The sequence below is a fragment of the Trichosurus vulpecula genome, chromosome 1, assembly GCF_011100635.1.
Source record: "Trichosurus vulpecula isolate mTriVul1 chromosome 1, mTriVul1.pri, whole genome shotgun sequence".
NCBI classification, from domain to species: Eukaryota; Metazoa; Chordata; class Mammalia; order Diprotodontia; family Phalangeridae; genus Trichosurus; species Trichosurus vulpecula.
Genome location: NC_050573.1, coordinates 516217589 through 516226661, shown reverse-complemented (window position 1 = coordinate 516226661; position 9073 = coordinate 516217589). Strand labels below are relative to the sequence as shown.

The 9073-nt window shown below is 35.8% G+C and overlaps 1 pseudogene; it reads left to right on the top strand.

Annotated features, from left to right (window-relative positions):
• The first annotated feature begins 554 nt into the window (after positions 1 to 554).
• The window catches only part of LOC118841014, a 112031-nt pseudogene continuing 103512 nt past the window's right edge, over positions 555 to 9073 (top strand).

Here is a 9073-nt window from a genome sequence, read left to right as displayed (position 1 = left end):
ATTTTTCCTTTGGGAGCTCTCATTCACTGGAAGAGTGGTGTGTGACTCTGGGCAATCTGTTGGAACTGCACCCCCACCTCCCCTGCCTTTGCTAACCCAGACCAATAGATTCTTCTCTGCTAACTGAATTTTGATTTGGTCTGTTTATATTGTCTCTATTTGTAAGTTGTTTATATTTGCTCTGAAGTTCAGGGTGCTGGCTTTTCCTCCTGAACTAAGTGAGTTATATATATGTATGTGTGATTAAAGTTAGATTGTTAACCCCTTAAAGTTACTTTCCTTACTAAAGCAGAACAAAGAACCTGTGCTGGCAGCTCTTGTTGCTGGTCTTGCTGGTCTGAAACCTCAACAGGCTGTTGCTAGCTAAATTATTGTTACAATTTGATATCTATCATATAAATGTGATAAAAAAAATCCCTTTTTCTTCAAAACACAGCCATAAATGGAAGGTATGTCTAATTCCTTCCTTTTCTCTTTTCTACAAAAAACCCAAGGATAATTTTATCTCCTTGGGACTTATTTTGCTTATTCTTAAAATGAGGCTAGAGGCCAAGATGGCGGCTGGTAAATAGGGACTGGAGTGAGCTCTGTAACGAGCCCCTCCAAAAGCCTATAAAAAATGGCTCTGAACCAATTCTAGAATGGCAGAACCCACAGAAGAGCAGAGGGAAGCAGGGCTCCAGCCCAGGACAGCCTGGATGGTCTCTGGGTGAGGTCTATCCCACATGGAGCTGGGAGCTGGGAGCTGGGAGCGGAGCAGAGCCCAGCGTGAGCGGTGCGGACCAACCAGACCAGGAGCCAGGCAGAGGGGGCCCTAGCACCCTGGATCAGTGAGCTGCGGCAGTTACCAGACCCCTCGACCCACAAACACCAAAGACTGCGGAGAAGGTTAGTGGGAAAAGCTGCCGGAGTAGAAGGAGTTCGCGGTTCGGCTTCCAGCCCCGGGGGCAGCGGAGGTGGGGCAGCTGCAGCTGTTGTTACTTCCGGCTCCAGGCCCACCTGGTGGGAGGAATTAAGTGGCTGATCAGAGCAGGGGTGCACAGCCTGCTTAAGATCTAAGCCCAGTTCGGGTTGGGGGTTGGGGAAGGAGCGGTGCTGGTGTGGCAGAGCTGGCACCTCCCCCCCAAACGTGGAACATAGAACTCACTAGTCTACAAGCAGTCATACCCCACTGAAAAACTCAAGGGTCAAGTTAGTTGGCTGGGAATATGGCCAGGCAGCGAAAACGCACCAAGATTCAGTCTCAGACTTTGCATTCTTTCTTTGGTGACAAAGAAGACCAAAACATACAGCCTAAAGAAGTCAATAAAGTGCAAGAGCCTACACCAAAAGCCTCCAAGAAAAGCATGAACTGGTCCCAGGCCATGGAAGAGCTCAAAAAGGAGTTGGAAAAGCAAGTTAGAGAAGTAGAGGAAAAATTGGGAAGAGAAATGAGAAGGATGTGAGAAAACCACAAAAAACAAGTCAATGACTTGCTAAAGGAGACCCAAAAAAATACTGAAAAATACACTGAAGAAAACAACACCTTACAAAACAGACTAACTCAAATGGCAAAAGAGCTCCAAAAAGCCAATGAGGAGAAGAATGCCTTGAAAGGCAGAATTAGCCATATGGAAAAGGAGGTCCAAAAGACCACTGAAGAAAATACTACTTTAAAAATTAGATTGGAGCAAGTGGAAGCTAGTGACTTTATGAGAAATCAGGATATTATAAAACAGAACCAAAGGAATGAAAAAATGGAAGACAATGTGAAATATCTCCTTGGAAAAACCACTGACCTGGAAAATAGATCCAGGAGAGATAATTTAAAAATTATTGGACTACCTGAAAGCCATGATCAAAAAAAGAGCCTAGATACTATCTTTCAAGAAATTATCAAGGAGAATTGCCCTGATATTCTAGAGCCACAGGGCAAAATAGAAATTGAAAGAATCCATCGATTGCCTCCTCAAATAGATCCCAAAAAGAAATCTCCTAGGAATATTGTCACCAAATTCCAGAGCTCCCAGATCAAGGAGAAAATACTGCAAGCAGCCAGAAAGAAACAATTTGAGTACTGTGGAAACATAATCAGAATAACTCAAGATCTGGCAGCTTCTACATTAAGAGATCGAAGGGCTTGGAATGCGATATTCCAGAGGTCAGTGGAGCTAGGATTAAAACCTAGAATCACCTACCCAGCAAAACTGAGTATCATGTTCCAAGGCAAAATATGGATTTTCAATAAAATAGAGGACTTTCAAGCTTTCTCAGTGAAAAGACCAGAACTGAATAGAAAATTTGACTTTCAAACACAAGAATGAAGAGAAGCATGAAAAGGTAATCAAGAAACAGAAATTGCAAGGGACTTACTAAAGTTGAACTGTTTTGTTTACATTCCTACATGGAAAGATGATGTGTATGATTCATGAGACCTCAGTATTAGGGTAGTTGAAGGGAATATGCATATATATATATATATATATATATATATATATATATATATATATATACTTATGTGTATATATATATATATATATATATATATAAGTGAATGTGTATGTACGTATATATCTGTGTATATGTATGTATGTGTATATATATATATCTAAAAGAAATAAAATGAAATTAAGGGATGAGAGAGCAACATACCTAGAGAGGGAGATAGGGAGAGATAGAATGGGGTGGATTATCTCGCATAAAGGTGGCAAGAGGAAGCAGTTCTATGGGAGGAGGGGAGAGGGCAGGTGAGGGGGAATGAGTGAACCTTGCTCTCATCAGATTTGGCCTGAGGGGGAATACCATACATACTCAGTTGGGTATCTTACCCCACAGGAAAGAAGAGGGACGAAGATAAAAAAAAAATAAAAGGCAGGGGGATGATGGAGGGGAGGGCAGATGGGGGTGGAGGTAATCAAAACAAACACTTTGGAAAGGGGACAGGGTCAAGGGAGAAATTTCAATAAAGTGGGATGGGTTGGGAAGGAGCAAAATGTAGTTAGCCTTTCACAACATGAGTATTGTGGAAGGGTTATACATAATAATACATGTGTGGCCTAGGTTGAATTGCTAGGCTTCTTAGGGAGGGTGGGTGGGAAGGGAAGAGGGGAGAGAATTTGGAACTCAAAGTTTTAAAATCAGATGTTCAAAAACAAAAAAAAGTTTTTGTATGCAACTAAAAAATAAGATACACAGGCAATGGGGCGTAGAAATTTATCTTGCCCTACAAGAAAGGAAAGGAAAAGGGGATGAGAGGGGAGGGGGGTGAGAGAGGGGAGGGCTGACTGGGGAACAGGGCAACCAGAATATAAGCCATCTTGGAGTGGGGGGGAGGGTAGAAATGGGGAGAAAATTTGTAATCCAAACTGTTGTGAAAATCAATGTTGAAAACCAAATATGTTAAATAAATAAATTTAAATTAAAAAAAAATTTAAAAAAATGATGCTAGATAACCTCTATAGTCTCTTTCACCTCTACAACTATGAGTTTCTATAGACCTAGAGATCACCCTTTCCCCATAGTTCATAATAAAGAACAGAAAAGAAGACACAAAAGTTCAACAAAACTAACTGATATAACAAAAAATTATTATGTTATATATAATGTCCCACATTCATGATGCCAAATTTGTATGAACAAGGCAGAGGACATATCTTCTTCTTTTTCTTTGGGAACAAACTTGGTAATTAACATCTCCTAGGATTCAATTGAAAATGCATCAACATTGAATAGATTTGCTTAGTCTTGTATATTCGTATTTGTTGTCTTTATATTTAAGATAATAGACACATTTGATACAATTTTTCCAATTGATTTTTTCCCTTCTTATCCTAGATGAATTAAGCTTGCTCCTATAAAATTTTTTTTCATGTGACTGAGCTTTTTCATGTAACTGAAATCATTTATCTTTTATAATCTCCTCTATGAATTAATCCACCAGTCAAAGCTGCCAAAGGTACCTGATTTGTTTCACTTCCAATTTGTTGTGGTAGATTATGTTGATCAATTACTAAATCTTGTTTTCATGTTGTTCATTTCACTTTGCATCAGTTCACGTAAGCCTTTCTAGGTTTTCTGAAACCATCTCCTTCATTTCTTATAGTATGATACTATTCCATTGCATTCATATAACATAACTTCTTTAGTCATTCCCCAGTTGATGACCTTCCCCTCAGTTTTCAATTCCTTGCCACCACCACACACAAAAAATGTATGCCATAAATATTTTTCTACTTATGAGTCCTTTTCCTTTTTGGGGGGATCTCTTCAGGGCCTATGCCTAGTAATTGTATTGTTGGATTAAAGGCTATATGCAGAGTTTTGTAGTCCATTGGGTATAGTTTCAAACTGGTCTCAGATGATTAGATTAGTTCACAACTCTACAAAGAGTACACTAATATACTTATTATTCAATATCCCCTCCAGCATTTGTCATGATTAGATATATTCTGTCATTTTAGCCAATTTTTAACAGTGTGAGGTGGTACCTCAAAGTGGTTTTAATTTACATCTCTGTATTAGTGATTTAGAGATTTTTTTATGTCATTATAGATAGTTTTGATTTTTTTCCTCTAAAAACTGTTCATACCCATTGAGTTTTTATTTATTGGGGATTCTTATTATTATCCTTATAAGTTTGTCTCAGTTCTTATATATTTGAGAAATGAGGCTTTTGTCTGAGAAATTTTCTGTAACTATTTTTAACCAGTTTCCTGGTTTTTAAAACTAATTTTAGTTGTATTTGGTTTTCTTTTTACCGTACTTTTAAATTTTATGTAATAAAATTACCTATTTTGCCTTTGGTGAATCACTTTATCCTTTTTTGATCATGAAATACTCCCTTATCAATATATCTGACAGGTAATTTTTTCTTATATTGCATTAATTTGCTTTTGATATCACCTTCTGTGCCAAAATTAAACACTCATTTTGAGCTTATCTTCATGTATGGTGTGAAATGTTGGTCTATGGATAGTTTCTGCCAGACTACTTTCCAGTTTCCCAGCAGTTTTTGTCAAAGAGTGACTTCTAACCCCAATAGCTAGGATTTGGAGGTTTATCAAACAGTACGTTACTGTGATCATTTACTTCTCTATTTAATATATAGGTAATCTCTTCCATTGATCAACCACTCTATTTCTTATCCAGTACCAAATTATTTTTGTGATTACTCATTTGCTGTATAGTTCAAGATCTGCTTCTGCTAGGCACCTTTCCTTTCTATTTTTTCATTAATTCCCCTGATATACTTGACATTTTGTTTCCCCAGATGAATTTTATTATTATATTTTCTAGCTCTACAAAGTAATTCTTTGGTACTTTTTTATGATATTGAATAAATAAATTAATTTAGGTAGCATCATCACTTTGTATTGATTCAGCCTACCTATGATGAATTAATAGTTTTGCAATAATTTCAATTTGTCTTTATTTGCATGAAGAGTGTTTTGTAATTGTGTTCATATAGTTCATATCTGAGTCTTGGCAGTAAGACTCCTAAATATTTTATACTGTCTGCAGTAATTTTAATTGGAATTTTTCTATCTCTTGCTACTGGGTTTAGTTGGTAATATATGGAAATGTTGATGAATTGTGTGGATTTATTTTATATCCTGTTGTATATCTTGTTGAATTTGTTAACCATTTTGATGAGATTTTTAGTTGATTGTCTAGGGTTCACTAAGTAAATCATCACATGATATATGCAAAAGGTGATATTTTTGTTTTCTCATTGCCTATGTTTATTCTTTTAATTTCTTTTTCTTGCCTTATTGCTGTAGTTAGCATTTGTGTATAATATTTAATACTACTGGTGACAATGAACATCCTTGCTTCAACCCTAATCTTATTAGGAAGATTTCTGGTTTATGCACTTTAGAGATAATATTTGTTCTTGGTTTAAGTTCTACTTATCAGGTATAGAATGTTTAAGAGGATGAAATGCTTAGAGCTGGATCAAACATCAAAAAGACCTAGGTCATCCACTGTGTCCCAGGCCATCACCTGACTTTTGTCTTGCCAGTGTACTTCTCTGAAAGAGAGTGTGAGGCTGATGACTTTGTACAGCTCTGCTTCACTTAAATCTGATACATGTAGAAGTCAAGACACCACTCTGTGATGTCATTGTTCTATTTGAAAATAAAGGATGAACAACAACAAAAACTTACCATTTTGAGAAAAACTCCATTTGTCCCTATGCTTCTTAGCTTCCATTCTTGTCAGATTCCATTTATGAATCTATTTATATTATCAATTTGAAGATTATGATTTTGCCTTTGTTATTTTGTTATTGTCAAGGTGCCATGTATACTCCTCTTTATTTTTATTCAAAATTCTCTAGAGGGCCATCACATCTAACTTTTCCAAAATTCTATTCATCTCCTTAACTACTTTCTTGTTTATTTTGTGCTTACATTATATAGGTCTGAAAAGGCTAACTTGAGGTTCCACAACAATGGCAGTTTTATTATTTATTTTCTCTATACCTCATTTAACTTTTCCTCTAAGAAATCAGATGCTGTGCCATTTGGTGCACATATGTCCAGTATTGCTGTTAATTCATTGTCTATGGCATCTTTTAGCAAAATATAACTTCCCTTATTGTGCTCTTTCATATTGGATATACTTTTGCTTCCACTTTAGCTAAGATCATAATTGCTACTCCTGTTTTTTTCTTCTTTAGCTGAAGCATAATAGATTCTGCTCCAGCTCCTTATTTAAACTCTTTGTGTATCTTTTATTTTTCAAGTATGTTTCTTGTAAACAATGTTGTTTTTTTTTTTTGAAATCTGGTTCCTAATTTTTTTCTGCTATTCTCTTTCTTTTTATAGGTGAGTTTTCCCCATTAACATTCACATTTATGGTCATTAACTCAGTGTTTCCCTCCATCCCATTCTTTTATATCTGTCCTTCATATTTTTACCCTATACCCTACTCACAAATCTGTTTTGCTTCTGGCCACTTCCTCCCTTAACTTGCTCTTCTTCTTATCAGCCCAGGTTTATCTTTACCTATTTTCCTCCTACTTCCCTGTTGGCTAAGATAATTTTCTGTACCCAAATCTGTGTGTTTATATGTTCTTCCCTCTTCAAACCATTTCATATAAGAGTCAAACATTGCCCAATCTGCCTTTTCACTTCCACTGTATAAACTCTTCTTCGTGTCACATTTATGTGAAATGATTTTATCTATTTTTCATTTTCCTTCTCCCTTCTGCCATTGAATCCTTTTCTGTCATCCTTTCAAGATCATACCAATACAATAAGATCACATTGTGTCTTTTGTTCAAATAAGTTCTCTCCAACTGCCCTAGGGATGATAAAGATTTTAGGGGTTATATGTATCATCTTCCCACATAAGCATGTAAAGATTTTAGCCTTGTTTAATACCTCCTAATTTCTCACTCATGTTTACCTTTTCATGCTCTTAGTGAGTCTTGAATGTGAATGTCTAATTCTCTATTCAGCTCTGTTCTTTACATTAGGAATGCTTGAAAGTCCTACATATATGTATGTATATATATATGTATATATACATACATATATATGCATATGTATAATATAGTTATTTACTTGTTTATTCATGTGTTTGTTTATTTATTCATATGTACATATTTTCATATTCATATAATACACACATATGCATATATACATATACATATATACAAACACACACATAATACATATATATATACATATGTATGTGTATTTTTTTCTTTATGTGATTATACTTCACTTTATCAAGTAGGTTATTCATGTTCCTTTTCCTTCTAGCATGGCCTATTCTATATCTTTTGCTCTTTCATCATGGTAGCTTGTAAATCTTGTGTGATCCTAACTTTAGCTATATGATATTTGAAAATTGAGTATATTGAAAAGCAAAATAAAATGAACTTGAATATGTGTTTATAATGTAATCTGGAGGGGGATACTTGCATTTCCTATGCCTACTTCCAACCAGTTAGTTGATTTAATAATATGAAATAATGGGTGGATAGTAGAGGTAATGGGCTATTTATACAATAACATAGAATGAAGATGGCCCAAGCTCTTTTTTCATTTTTAGACATTTTCTATTGAATTGAAAGAGGAAACCAGCTATTGGCTAGATGAAAGTTGGCCACAGCCAAGATATCCCTTAAATATAAGCCTGGGAACATTGAGGGAGCAGAGCCACACACTCTCTATAGAGATACAGACATAGAGAAGAGCAGTATTTCTGGCAGAAGTCAGCTGCAGAGAAAAACCTTTGGCAGCAGAAGATAAAGACAAAAATAGATACAAAAGAGAACTTGCCCTGGAAATCAAATGTTAAGCCATGGAGATGAATAGATCTACAGTCCACCAGAAAAAATAATTAAAAAAAAACACATCCATTCAAGAAGTTGGGCCCAGTTGGAAACATTATGAAGATTACATAATAGGAAATTGTATTACTTCAGTTCCTGAGTCAAGGGTTGCCTTGGACAGGGCTTTTGTGTTCCCTTCATTTATATCTGATTATAAGTGTACCCTAGGTTTGTGCTTAGTCTTCCCATGGAAGCTGTGTATAAATACAGTGGATGAAAGTTGTAGATATATTGAATCTGCTGTTTAACTATTACAGTTGAACTCATTGTAGAGGCTCATGCTCTCGAGTTCTGTTAGGACTCACAAAAGTTTGGAGTCAGAAGACTGAGGTAGTCACCTGAGTATGGAACTGATCTATCAGTATGAATGAGTTAGGGAAGTAGCTCCAGGAAAGATGTTATACTAGACGCATCAACCAATTAACAGACATTTATTGTGTGCCTATTGTATGTCAGATACTTTTATGGCCACTAGAGATACAAATCCAAAGAAGGTAAGAATCTCTATTTTCAAAGATCTTGTATTCTAATGAGAGAGAAGTACACGTAGAGCTACATAAAGAATAAATATAAATGTAAGGTAGTTAAATACATGATAAGTAAAAAAAAAGAAAATTATAGAGGGAGGGGGCTAGTTAAGAAAACATAAGCTATTTAAATACAGGATAGTTATTGAGGGAGGAGACTAGCAGTTGGAGAACATGAGAACGAGTTTATAGAGAAGGTTATGCTTGAACAGTTTCACCA